This window comes from Dreissena polymorpha, chromosome 10 (assembly GCF_020536995.1).
Source record: "Dreissena polymorpha isolate Duluth1 chromosome 10, UMN_Dpol_1.0, whole genome shotgun sequence".
Lineage (NCBI taxonomy): Eukaryota > Metazoa > Mollusca > Bivalvia > Myida > Dreissenidae > Dreissena > Dreissena polymorpha.
Window position 1 is genome coordinate 73,116,008 of NC_068364.1, and position 13,901 is coordinate 73,129,908.

At 33.5% G+C, this 13,901-nt stretch overlaps 1 protein-coding gene across 4 annotated transcripts in view; it reads left to right on the plus strand.

Moving 5' to 3' along the window:
• The window catches only part of LOC127848935 (uncharacterized), an 81,705-nt gene extending 69,762 nt beyond the window's left edge, over window positions 1-11,943 (plus strand). The window contains exons 19-24 of one of the 4 annotated variants that reach the window (XR_008034825.1): window positions 466-507; window positions 2,428-2,553; window positions 3,004-3,170; window positions 3,724-3,789; window positions 4,078-4,203; window positions 10,797-11,943. The gene's annotated coding sequence lies outside the window, so the exon portion shown is untranslated. Of the gene's footprint in view, window positions 1-465; window positions 508-1,182; window positions 1,379-2,427; window positions 2,555-3,003; window positions 3,171-3,723; window positions 3,790-4,077; window positions 4,204-10,796 lie in introns of those variants that run through there. The other 3 variants (XR_008034824.1, XR_008034826.1, XR_008034827.1) reach the window with 3 other exon arrangements.
• The last annotated feature ends 1,958 nt before the right edge of the window (window positions 11,944-13,901 follow it).

Genomic DNA, 13,901 nt, shown 5'->3' on the forward strand with positions numbered 1-13,901 from the left:
TGATTCTTAGAGCAGCAAGTAAATATAGTGCCATGCCAGGGTTACGACTGTACAATGGACCTGACTCTTAGAAATGCAAGTAACTTATGTGTTCATTATTGAAATTAAGTTTTAAAGTTGATATTTCTTAAATATGGATATACTTCCAATAGATATTATTTATCGTTATGAAAAAATAATAACACGATACAAAACAACTAGTTTTGCTCACTGTTTGATAATTGGTTCCTTGCGGTGAACAATTATTGCCTTCTCTGATTGCTGCAATTACAATTGTAATCTCGTGCTTCTTTGTCAACAGTGTCGCTAAAAGGGTTTGACAAAATCTATAAATTAATATCTTAAGTTAACAATAATTAACAACATCAAAACTTTATGTTTCATTTTGTCCGATAAGCTGTAACAAGTAAATATCAAATGCATATAGAAATGTGTTAACTTACATGTTTTGTACGTGTTTCCCAGATAAATATCCCAGTGCAGAGTCGGACCCTTGCAAATGTACAGGTAAACTCTGTTTTATTCATTCCATTGTAAGGTACCATTATGTCATAACAGAAAGGGCTGGCCTTTTAATGTGGATTTGTCCTTTTTGGTCTATCCCAGCATGCCGTTTAGATTATTTTCTGTATTATCCTATATGTTTTTGTCGAAGTTTCTGAAATATAATGATAATGTTATGAATTGTGTAACTCTTATATATTTAAATGTTTATTTTTGTTTAAATAGTAATTTAGCACAACGATTTACTATATATTGAAAAAGGGGTTTAATGCATGTGCGTAAAGAGTCTTGTCAGATTAGCCTGTACAATCTGCAAAGGCTTATAAGGGACGAGACTTATCGCTTTTATATTTTTTCGGTTCAAGAACGTCTCTTCTCAGCAAAATTCCAGTCTAAACGGAAATTGTCGTCCCTGATTAGCCTGTGTGGAATGCAGATAAGCTAATCTGGGACGACACTTTACGCACATGCATTAAACCCCCTTTTCTCAGAGCGCTGCTCATATTTATTGAGCCCACACGTGTACACTTACCTGCGTGTATATTTTGTTTATATAAGAATTTCGCATTGTCATGCAATGTAGTATATGAGTGTTTTATTTCGCTGCCCAAATGATAGCGAGATTGTACCATTCTGTTTTGTTTGTTTTGTAAACGTTCTAAACTATTTTCTTTTAAGGAGACCGTTCATAACAAAAGCTGATCTTTTATTTCGGGGAAAATTTAAGATCAGATTAACAAGACGCCCATCAAATCATTGTTTGTAAATATAAAGACAGCTGAAATTCTACAAATATGATAGCGCAGATATAGTCCCGCCGTGCATTTCGACATATACAGACATAGATCGCCTGTTGTTTCTGACGTTTAAACAGGTATATAAAAGTTACATGTGTACGGCTTTTTATTAAATATCTGTTTAATGCTTTTAACAAAATACAGGTTGTATCAATCGTTCAAATAAATCCCGTATTATGCTACTCGCTGTTTTCCGATTCCGTGTTACCATACTAGCCGGACTACTTTCTTCGACCCATTTAATGACCTCACATAACGCGCACCGAAAATAGGAAACCGCTATTTTATATTACAAAATATATTACGTAGTACATGGTGTGACGTCATTTTTGTGACGAAACACAATCGTTTTATTTAAACTCTCTGGAATTTAAGGCCATGTTGGACGTGGTGTTTCTTTAAAACATCGAACGAATGCAAAACGTATTTCGGAGTGTGTGTTTATCATGCATACATGAAAATGTAAATTTCGATAGGAATACATTAAAATAGTGTGGCGTGGTTTCGATAAAGACATAAAACAATAGAAGTGGAAGTGCATATAGTTTCAACGTTTTTGTTATAAACATTCATTGGATTAAAGTTGTCAACCTAATTGTTATAAACATTGGATCAACAATGTCAGAATGGCATGCGTGTCGGAAACCTATGTTTTATACAAACTATGGCGTACCGTTTTAGACAATGTTTTGTCAGTTTTGTTAAAGCAAAAAAAAATGAATACAATAGTTAACTGTTTTTGTTAGTTGTTCTGTATCATAAAAGGAATATTACGCTAGTCAATTGTTCCAAGAGTTTGTATCAGTCTCGTGGCTTGTGCTATTTCGCATCACGTCATAACGTGATACTTCATCACACAAGCCACTCGACTGATACAAAATTTTTCAAAAAGGAAAATGCTGTATACAAATTAGATTTAGTTAAACACTGTGCATAGAAGAATTCTGTTTAAATATATATTTATGTATGTCTTTTAACATTTTCTTTTTTAAGGTTACAAAATATAACACATCGCAGGAGGAAACTAACCGAATTGGAAAGGTCTTCGTACTTTTACACACATTTGAAACTAATTTGCGCTACAATTTATTATGTTTGAAGCAAATAAGTAATGCTTGTTTTTAAGGCACATTACCCATAACATCCACCAGTACAACGACACGAACTTCTTCGAGTACAACGACTACAACAACAAGTTCTACAACTACTTCAACAACTACAACAACTTCAGCTGCTCCATCTACTCCGAACAGTAAATACATGTCCACTACACTATAATTGTAGCATTGGTATATGTATGAACATCTATAATTTCCGAACATTATTGTAATCAAAAATTGATTAGAATAAAGTACGCAGAATCACAATGACAAACGGTCGGTCGTCTAAAAATGAAGTTTCTGATGTGACATTGCGTAGCCTTACCACCGATTGATGTAAATTTTAATTTTTGCAAGACATTCGTGAGTGAGGAACATACTTGATTCTGGTACTGCATCGATTAATAACGTTATGACCACCGAGAGTAAAAATGTATCTTTTTATAATACTACGATAAAAACTTGACTCATTGCGAGTGCAATGTTTCCATAATTGACATGGGTGATGAAAATCAAAGAGTACCGCTACAGCTTATGGATTACAAACAGCAATTCATGAGCACGACGAAACCGCATGATAAAACTGGTGCTCTGTATTTTAGGATTTCAGTGCCGCAAATACGACCTTATTGTTGATATTGCAACTGCTAAATACGCGCACTCAAATGACTCCACACCATGTGAAAGCAAAATCTCCGGCACAAATGAGGACTTGTTACTCACACTATGCAACATAACGGCAGTGGAGACGTGATCTCGAGGTCTTCAGGTAATTATTGTAGAACAATTGATATTTTTTTTCTCTAAAAAAATGAATATTCTGAGTAACTTTAGCCCCACGGAGTTTGAGCATCCAAAATTGTTTTTTTTTATCGTCCGCACGCCATTAAATCATGAACCTTGTGTTTTCAAAACCTATTGTATTAGATTAACTAATTAACTTCGACATTGTAAAGGACATATTTTTTCTAATAGCTTAACAGAGTAACACGTTTACTAAATTATTTAAATATTGACTTCTTATAGGTTATTTTGTCTTAGTTTGTTAGTTTGTCTTGATGTGTCTCTTAACATATAAAATAGCATACTCAACATGTATGTGTCATAATAAATGATCAACGCTTGGCGGAGTTGTAAAGGAAATGTGTTTATTTAACCTTGTTCTAATTACATATATTTAAATACATACAATCGTAAATTATAATATAGGATCTAATAGTAAGACCGTATCGTTAAGAATTTTTTTTATTTTCGACAATAAACCTTCAAGCACAGCATTGATCTTTTTGAAAGTGGTGAACTGTTTTATTGTCTTCTTAAAGGTAACATTTGTGAGATATTTTGAAAATCTGTCATAGACGAGGACATATAGCTCAGTGAAGCATTATGTAAGCAAGAAAATATTTGTACCTAATTGCTCTCTGTTTTGTGTGTGTACCAAATTGTCTGATAAAGGGAAGCGTGTTTTTAAATATAATTTAAAATCGTTTTTACATTAGGAAAATACAGCTATAACGAAAGCATCCCGAATCGACATTCCTACAAATTAGTGTTGCCAAGATTATTAGTGAGTAGCATGCAATTCCACTGTTGTAAAGATCAGTGCAATTAGACAACATAAACCATGAAATCCACTCTGGAATAGTATTGACTTGAATACGTATTTTTTTTCCTAGGTGATTAGTAACTGTGCAAACATCGTCAGCTACTCCCCGATCGCCACGTTCAGTGCCACAGGGAGCTACCAACCTGCTGATGCCCAGTCAGGGGTGTTCCTGGAATGTATACCCGAAGGATTCAAGGTAAAACTATATTTTTGTTTGTATCATACTTAAGAGGTAAGCGTTGTTGTAGATAATGAATGGACAACTACGTTTGTTGCAAAAGGGCTCATATATCATCGATAAAAAATACAAACTGGTAGTTTTTTCAGGAGATTATCATGACTAGTATTGAATTTAAATCCTTACGGCGTTAATATTTAAAGAAACATTAATACTCAAAATCAACGAATATTTCGTACAATATTTCGAAAAAAAATGAAGTTAACACATAAACAATTCATTGGTTCTTATAGCAATAGCCAACGCTAGATGTGGTCTGGTAACATGGATTTAAAGAAATGCAAAATGTTCGTTTTTATTTGTGTATGGAGAACTTTATTCCATTTTAATTTCCCGCAATGATATCTATTCATACTATACACGAACACTAACTTGGTACATTAACATGTGCTTAATATATTGTTCCGCAATAAAACAAAAAAGAGCATTTTGTATCTTTTTAAATCTATGTTTGCATGTTTGAATTGAAAACGGAAGTTTTGAAGCACAACTATTTTTTTAAAACGTTTGCTATTGTTTAAATATTTTGGTACTGCATCAGCAATATTTGGTATTAGTTTGATAGTTTTGAATGCTTTCGCCATATACGATCGTTTGGACAGAGGAGACAGAATAAATAGATATAAGGTTCAGAAGTTTTGCATGGATATTATTATAGTACTAGCATTCAAGGACATAATGAAAATGTGACTCACTTAGTCCGCATCGGCATATAGCAATGCGACTATATTACGCATGAAGAGTTGTTTATTTAGCCCACTACAATAGGTTCCTATACATGTGTGCACAATGTGGAAAGCGTCTCTCTCCATTATAAAAACAATTGATTTGAATTGGTCGATATCTCTTGATTTGTGTCAATGAATGAATCTAGTCAGCATTTCTGAAATGTTCTGAAACACAATTTTAATCGGATACTGTAGATGGTAGAAATGATAGTTAGATGCAGTTTGAGTATAAATGGACTGGACATGTGACGCATTTCTAAGCGGTAATTGGCTAGATGCTCCAACTGTGTTGGGTAGAAGATACTGTAAGGTGCTTCTCACAAGTTATTTTTGTACATTCATATTTTCTTGTGTTTACGTCGTCTTCGACTGAGACTTGCCCAACCATATACAGATCTTCAAGTGAGACTAATCAAGTACAAGCAGTGGTTATACGAGTTGCGACAGTTGCCTCGGTTCGAATTTTCTCTGATTCGTCTCTTTCATATTTGGTACAGCTGTCAGATATGACAATTGAATACTTTAAGTATTACTCGTACGAAAGCAAAATATAAAGTTTCAAGAGATTTTCTATAACACATTGATTAGAGACGGCGCATTATATTAGTATGCTTCCATGCGTTTCTTTATAAAAGTTATGTGTATCCATGCCAAGAACTGTCCTTTGCAAAATATACTCCTAAATGTCTGTGGATATTTACTACAGGTTTTTCAACGCCCCCCATTTAGAGATGAGGGTTGTGCGGGTTATTTGTTTACGAGATATAAGCATCGATTCTGATTCGAAAATATTGAAGTGTACTGGCCATTGATCAACCTAGAGTGCAATGTATCTATGTCTGATTGCAAAACCACTTCAGTTTCATTCGGCCAGTTTATTATTATAAATAGACTTATATCAACGGCAAATAGGTCAGGTACTATGCCATTTATTTAAACAAGAAAGCGAAGGGGCCTAATATAGACCCCTGGTAAACACCAGCGATAATTTTGACAGTTGATTCTGCGCCTCAGTCTGGTAGAATTACGTTTTGTTTACGGTAACCATGCTGTGTCGAAATGAAATGCTAATAATTAACCCTAAATTTCTGCTGCTTGAAGTTTATACACAAGACCCTCATGCTATACATTGTCAAAAGCTGAATTTATATCAAACAATACAACTCTAACTTCTAGACTATTATCAACAGCTTTGCAAAATGTATCATTACTATAGGTTAACTGATTAACTGTCAAATCAACTGGCATGAATCCAAATTAAGTCCGTTTGAATGATAAAATAAGACGGAGGAAATTAAAAATATGTTTGTAAATTCGTTCAAAGACCTGTTCGATAGTATAACGGAAGGATATATGACGATAATGCGAAACAAGAGCTGGATCACCCTTTTAGAAGACGGGAAACACATTTGTAACTAGTATTAGCTTGTGGTGATTTTAATGCGAGGGAAGGGCAGAAATCGGACTTTGTACGCTATGATCGACATGTATCTCAATCAACAGATGACGAAATTGATATTTACATTCCTCGGGTATCTAATGATAATAGAACTAACGCATTAGGCAACAGATTACTGGAGTTATGCAAAGCTCGTGATTTACGAATATGTATTGGTAGAATAGGGAACGATGCGAGTGTTGGTAAATTCACGTGTTTCACGCATACTGGCGAAAGCGTTGTTGATTATTTGTTAGCAAGCTACAATTATTTTGACCATATAAGGAATTTCTGCCTTCAAGATTTTACCGAATTTTCAAATCACGCACCACTAACATTTGATTTAAAAACAAATACAACAGTATCTGCTCATAATATAAACGCTGAAAGTTATTACGTTAAATAGGATAATACTTATAGTGATAAGTTTTTAAGCGATATGACTTAAGGAGTTATCCGGTTATGCCAGGACCTTTATCAATGCAAAGAAAATAACTTAGATACGGATGAAATGGTCGATCGATTCACAGTGTTTTTAAATAATAACGGAAATAAATATTTTAAGAAGGCTTAATAACGGCATAAATACTCACAGTTTTCAAACACAAGTAATAAATGGTTTGGTATTGTATGTAAACGAAAACGAAATATAAATGTTGAGAAGTTAAACAGGTACAACTTGTATAAAGATGGTCATACTAGATATGATATGCTTACAGCAAAATAAGATTATAAGTATCAGCGCAGACAATCTAAGCGAAATTTTAACAGGAAAAATATCTTAAAATGAATAAAATGCGATTTAAAAAGCCGAAAGAATTTTGGAAATTTTTTAAACAGAAATCATTTAATAATGCGGGTGATAATATTGACAAAGATGCCTTTTTTAAATTGAATTGATGATGAAGAAGATATTATCGAATACGTAACACGTCACATTACATGACGTCAGGGACATTTGAAAGGTTGGATATTTTATTTACAAAGGAAGAAATACGAAAGGCAATACAATTATTGGGAATAAATAAATCTCATTCAATTGAAAATATTATATAAGAATATTTTAAGGCGGGAAAGGATGCGCTTGATACACCACTGGAAATATTATTGAATTATATTCTTAAAAAAGAGTCATTTCCCAAATCTTGGTCAAAGGGAGTAATTATACGTATTTTCAAAATAAGGAGATTCATTCGACCCTAACAACTATCGAGGCATAACGTTAGTGAGCTGTTTCGCCAAACTGTTCACAGTCGTAATAAATGAACGGCTTAAAAAGTGGGTTATTGTAAATGATACGCTCAAAACCAATTATAGCACTGTGGATGCTATTTTCCTACTAAAGGCTTGTATAGATAAACAACTCAGTACTAAAAAGAAACTATACTGTTGCTATATCGACCTTATGAAATCTTATGATTCAATATAACGAAACGAACTATGGTACAAGCCTATTTAGAGAGAAATAAACGGTAGATTGTTAAAAATTATTCGGTCTATGTATGGTGAAGTGCAATTATGTTTAAGACATATGGGGACGTTGTCGGATTTCTTTAATTGCGAAGTTGGATTATTGAAAGGGGAGAAAATCTCGCCTATTCTATTTTCTCTTTTCGCTAACGACATCAAACTCTTTTTGAGTAATAACAATGAAAACATGATCACGTTGGACCAGCTATCTATTTATTTGTTATTGTTTGCAGATGATGCTGTAATTTGTTCAGAAACACCAAAAGGATTGCAAAATTCTTTAGTTAATCTATACGAATATTGTGAACGATGGAACTTGAAAGTCAATGTAGAAAATACAAAAGTGGTCATATATAAAAAGGGAGGAAATAATGCACAGAACGAGCCAATTTTTTTATAACAATGAGCAAATAGAAATGGTTCAATCATTTAACTATCTCGGCACTTTCAAGTGGTGGATCATTTATACAAACTACTCAAGCTTTATCCGATATGGGCTTAAAGGCTATGGGATCGCTTTTTGCAATCACCAAAGACATGCATGTTCCTGTTAAAATAATGTTAAATTTGTTCGATTCTTATGTTACTTCAATACTGTGTTATGCGTGTGAGGTTTGGGGGTTTGTAAATGCTGATGATATTGAAAGAGTTCACAGTAGATTTTTGAAACGAATACTGGGTGTCAAAATGAGTACCGCTAATTCAGCTGTGTACGGGGAACTAGGGCGATACCCATTATATATAAATCGCTATGTACGAATTATAAAATATTTCATAAAGCTGTATACTGTTAAACAAACTTATTGTATATTATATAGTACACTATGTTATATGAGAAATCGTGCTGAAAATATAATACGATGTAAGGATTGGATTATTAAAGTACGAGACTTACTTCAAAACACTCGTTTTGTAGATGTTTGGATGTACCCAGAATCAGTAAATGCAAATGTATTTATTCCTATATTTAAATATAGACTAATTGATATGTATATAGGTTTGTGGCTATATGATTTAAACGTTAAAAGTTCATTAACTTTATACAAAGAAATGAAACATCGATTTGAACTATCTGATTACCTTAACATAATCCAAAACTTTAAGTTAAGAAAATACATATCAAAATTAAGACTTTCGTCCCACATGTTAAAAATTGAATCTGGGAGACATACAAATATTACTTAAAACGAACGCAAATGTAATATATGTAACTCAAATGATATTAAAGACGAATACCATAATGTAATTGTATGACCCCTTTATACAGATATAAGAAAAATGTATATTGACAAATTGTATTATAACCGACCTAGTATGCATACATTTATTCTTTTGTTAACAAATAATAAAACCAATGTCCTAAATAAACTCGCGATATATTGTAAAAATGCTTTTAAAATGAGAACTGATACATTGAATGCAAACGTTGAGTAATTCGATGGCCTTAGTGCATTTTTAACACCTTTTTATGTACTAGTTTGGTCACTTTCGCATTACTATGCATGTGCTTATTGCTTATATATTGTCAGTTTTGTATAAATAACGATGAACTGTAAATGTTCTGTTCTGTTCTGTCTGTTCTGTAACTGTCTAACATGAAGGTTTTTTACGAGCAGAAAGACAGGAATTAAACATTTCACATTGGAGAGAGCTTACGTGATACATTAATTCCCTGAGGATACGATACGGATTCCAACATGTCCGGAATGGAAGCTTTTCCTACCTTTAGACATTATATTGAGTCGACTTCTTCCTGAGAAATTCCTTCCCGAAAGACGTTATTATTAGCGGTGTGTTTCGTTGGAAGATCATGATTATTGATTTTCAAAATATTAATTAATGATTTCAACTGGTGATTGATTTGTGTTTGTAGAAACGAAAGTGCGCAATGTTTTCCACCAGTCCTTATCACAGAGCTCCGACGATTTTATTTTTAATTTTATTCGCAACATTCTTAAAGTATTTAAATAGAGAATTTCGTAAGAGTAAACTTTTATTTCTAGCACGTCGAAAATGTGACCAGGGCAGTTAAGTGTTAATTTAATGAGCTTTTCGATATAATCGTTTTCGGTGTCGATTTATTTTCTTTATTTGATTATACATCCATGGTAAATCACGTGAACGTACACATATATTTTGTTTAGAATGAACGACTTCGCTGTTTGTAAAATAGCATAAGTAATATGTTTAGCATATATATCTATATCAACAAATTTCAAAACCAATATAATCAAATTTCAAAACAAATATAATAAAATTTCAAAACATGCCACTGTGTATCAATAACAAGAAGTCGTAACTAATCGTAATTCCCAATATCACAACACCAACAATGCCTATAGTTAGTTTTTGCTGATGGTCTTTTGAATTTTAATTTCCAAAAATAGGACAATTATACCAAATATTTTGGTCAAGCAAAGGTTCTCCGATTCCAGAGAATATACGTTGTTTTATAATGAATCGCATACAGACTCAAATGAGTCTTCAATAGCTTTCATTTACGCTGAAACTGCACGTGTTTGCCCATAAATTACTAACGAAACAATAGGCATATTTTGTAAAGAGTAACTTCAATCCATATACAATTACATATGATTAAATATAAGATCGCTTCTTATTTTAAAAGCTATACTGTCAATTGAATGTTTAATAATACCCAATATTGCTCTTTTGCATTGCGTGTGCGATCTAATTTCACAATTTTAATATCTACAATACAGAATAATCGAATTTAGTGAACAATTGATTTTAACTATTATTGTGTGTAATAAGCACATAACAGCTGTTTCTATTCAACTTAAGATATTTGATTCAATATAGAAAAAATATATGAAGGATACTCATATACATTTCCGACTCTCGTTTCCCGCTACAAGTGAGTTTTTCTATGAAACATGAGTTGTTTTGTATTTCAGATGGCCATCCAACCATGCAATGGGGTGCCCCAGATCATCCATGTTGAGACGACCGGTGTGTTTAACAACAACGCCAACATTTACTACATGGTGGTTTAGTGTGCACTGATAAACACCAAATGTAACAATCCAATATAAAATTTTACTATACTACTTTGACGGAGAGCGATGCTTGTAAAATAAATCAAATGCATATGAAATTGTAGTTGCGATTGATTATATTCATTTATGCTCGATGGCAATATGAATAAGTTATGTATTAAATACAAATGAGTTTTGCATGTGATTTGATATCAATATGTTTTTTTCCGTTCGAATGGATGTATTAAATAATGAGAGAATAATACATTTTTTTAAATTTGTTAGAGAACATGCGTTTCTAAATCAACAGCTGAATGTACATACCATAATATGTGAATAGGATGAGCCAATACAAATTATGTAAAAAGAAAATCACGTCATTTACTGGAAACAACGGTAAATAACTACGTTCAGATGGAAAAGTGATAACAACTGATTGCTCTAGTAACAAAGGGTCACACTCATCGAGTACGTTCCATGAATACTACATTGCAATGTTATATGACGAAAACAAAAGCATGGTTAAAGGATTTCTTGAATAATATGTAAACGTTATGTGTATTCGAGGGTAGTTTTTACACTTTTGTTCCGTATTTCAAAATTAACAAGTAAAGTGCATCTCAGCGGAATTTAAGAATGATATAATCTTGTAGACCTTAAAATCATACATAGACACAAATATCTTTGTTTTTAAAGTATGTATGTGCTTTATGACATTGAATATTTTGTGTTCTTACTTTCAATCAGATAAATATGCACCTGCTTCACACGATCAGTGTTAATTCGCATATCTTTAGTAAATGTATTGTAAATTAATTGAATGTGCATATGTTGTGTAAGAATACGTATATTATGATTATATTTCAACAAAGTGTCAGTGGTTACTAATTAGAAGTTATTGTGTATAGTTTATGAATTTGTATTATTGTGTGTTCAGGTAACATTACTCTTTGAAATAATACATGTATTTCGAAGGTGTACGTACCGCTTCCAATAATATTTTTGCGACTATACAATATGTAAGAAGAGGTAAGTATTTCTTTTTCAATAAATGTTTGAAATATAAGTTAAAAATTTCGCTTAGTCGATTACCATCACAACCATCTACATAACTTCAAACATTACGACAACACCAGAACCCGTTTTCTGGTGAACAGATGAACATATTCTTCTTACTGGTTATAATATATTTTCTGGTGAACAGATGAACTTATGATTCTTCTAACTGGTTGCTTGTTCGGTCACATGATCACATTGAATATGTTTACGGAGTATGTTTGTTGTTTAATTTCTTAAAAAATGTCTTTGTTGTTGTGTAATTGACGCTTCATGATCCATACACATATTGTTCGGAAACTAAACACCACTGGTCGCGTTCTTAATTAAATTAATGTTTATGCAACGCATGTTGTTGGGTAAAATTCATGTCGCATGCTTTTCTGTTTGAAGAACGTTGCTGCTTTAGTTAACTCGACTCAAGTTTCGGTAGTACAAACTAGTTACCGAGATTACAAATTGCTTCTAGGTGCAAGCAACGGGAGCGATACTCTGCATCAGCAAAGGTTTTGTTACAAACGAGGCCTTGACGTTTACCGCGTGCAACGTAACGTCAGTAGACACGAAGTTTAGTAGCGCTCAGTTAACATGTAATCTATAATGACACTAAGTTTTTAGCATATAGCATACTGACCACATGACTATGTTCTCAATACATCAATGATCAAAGAACACAGAGTGTATACAGCGTATGTGACCTTGAATGTCTAATGGATTTATTGTAATTAGTTTATAACAATAGGTAATTCGCATGGTTGAATTATAAAAAAAAGTAATTAAAATGTTTACTATGTTACGTCAAAACAAATGCACATGAATTGAAGAAGATAAATGAGATATTGGTTATATCGCTGTCATTGCACTATTTAGTGTTACCTCATTTGTATTCGCTGTAGAAGTGTGTAGTTGTATTCATAATACTCCACACACATTATATCAGCATTTGAATACTTAGTTACAGCTGGATGGTTCATACTGTGTAAGCCGAAGACTCTTTGCTGATGATACTGCCATCTATCTCTCCCTCACTGTTGCTTCTCACTCTAGCCTACTCCAAAACGATCTACAACAACTCGAACAATGTGAAACAAAGTGGGACATGCACTTCAGTCAATCAAAATGTCAAGTCATCTAAATCACAAAACGCAAAACAGTCATACCAACACAATACCTCTTACATAACACCATTCTAGAATATCTCCCTTCTTCTACATACCTCGGCGTCAATATATCTCATGACCTTTCTTTTAATGCACATATCGACAACATCACACACAAAGCAAATGAAACACTAGGTTTTCTCAGACGCAACCTAAAAGTGCATTCACCAGAAATCAAATCCACAGCATACAAGACACTGGTCAGACCCCAGCTGGAGTACAGCTCCTTTGTTTGGTCCCCGCATACCGCGACTCGCATTGAACAGCTTGAGTCAATTCAGCGTAGGGCTGCCCGTTGGGCAAAACAGGACTTCAGTAGGCTGTCGAGTGTCACAGACATGCTTACTTCCTTAAACCGGCGACGCCCTGACTTCCGCTGTATTGACCAGTGCCTGGTTATGTTTCATAACATCTTGCATAACCAGGTAGCCATTCCTATACCTGTTTACCTCAAACCAATCACTAGACCATCAAGAACGTCCCATACAAAAACATTCCTTAACATCCAAACCACAACTTGTTATCATAAAATTGCCTTCTTTCCCAGAACAATCATCCACTGGAATGATATACCTCCTGACATTGTCACCCTCCCTGGACCTGAGTTCAGCCTGGCTGTAAGCCGGGTTGAACATATCTTTCCATAAGTATACCTGATCTGCTTTTAAACGTTTTTTAATAATAACACAATTACTTCTCACTTTTATATCTTTTTTAATTTTATCTCAGTCTTACTAACACTCTTGTCGGTTGACGCGCCACAGGTCTATGTCCCCAGAAGGGGTTCGACCTTACTGGAATATAGATA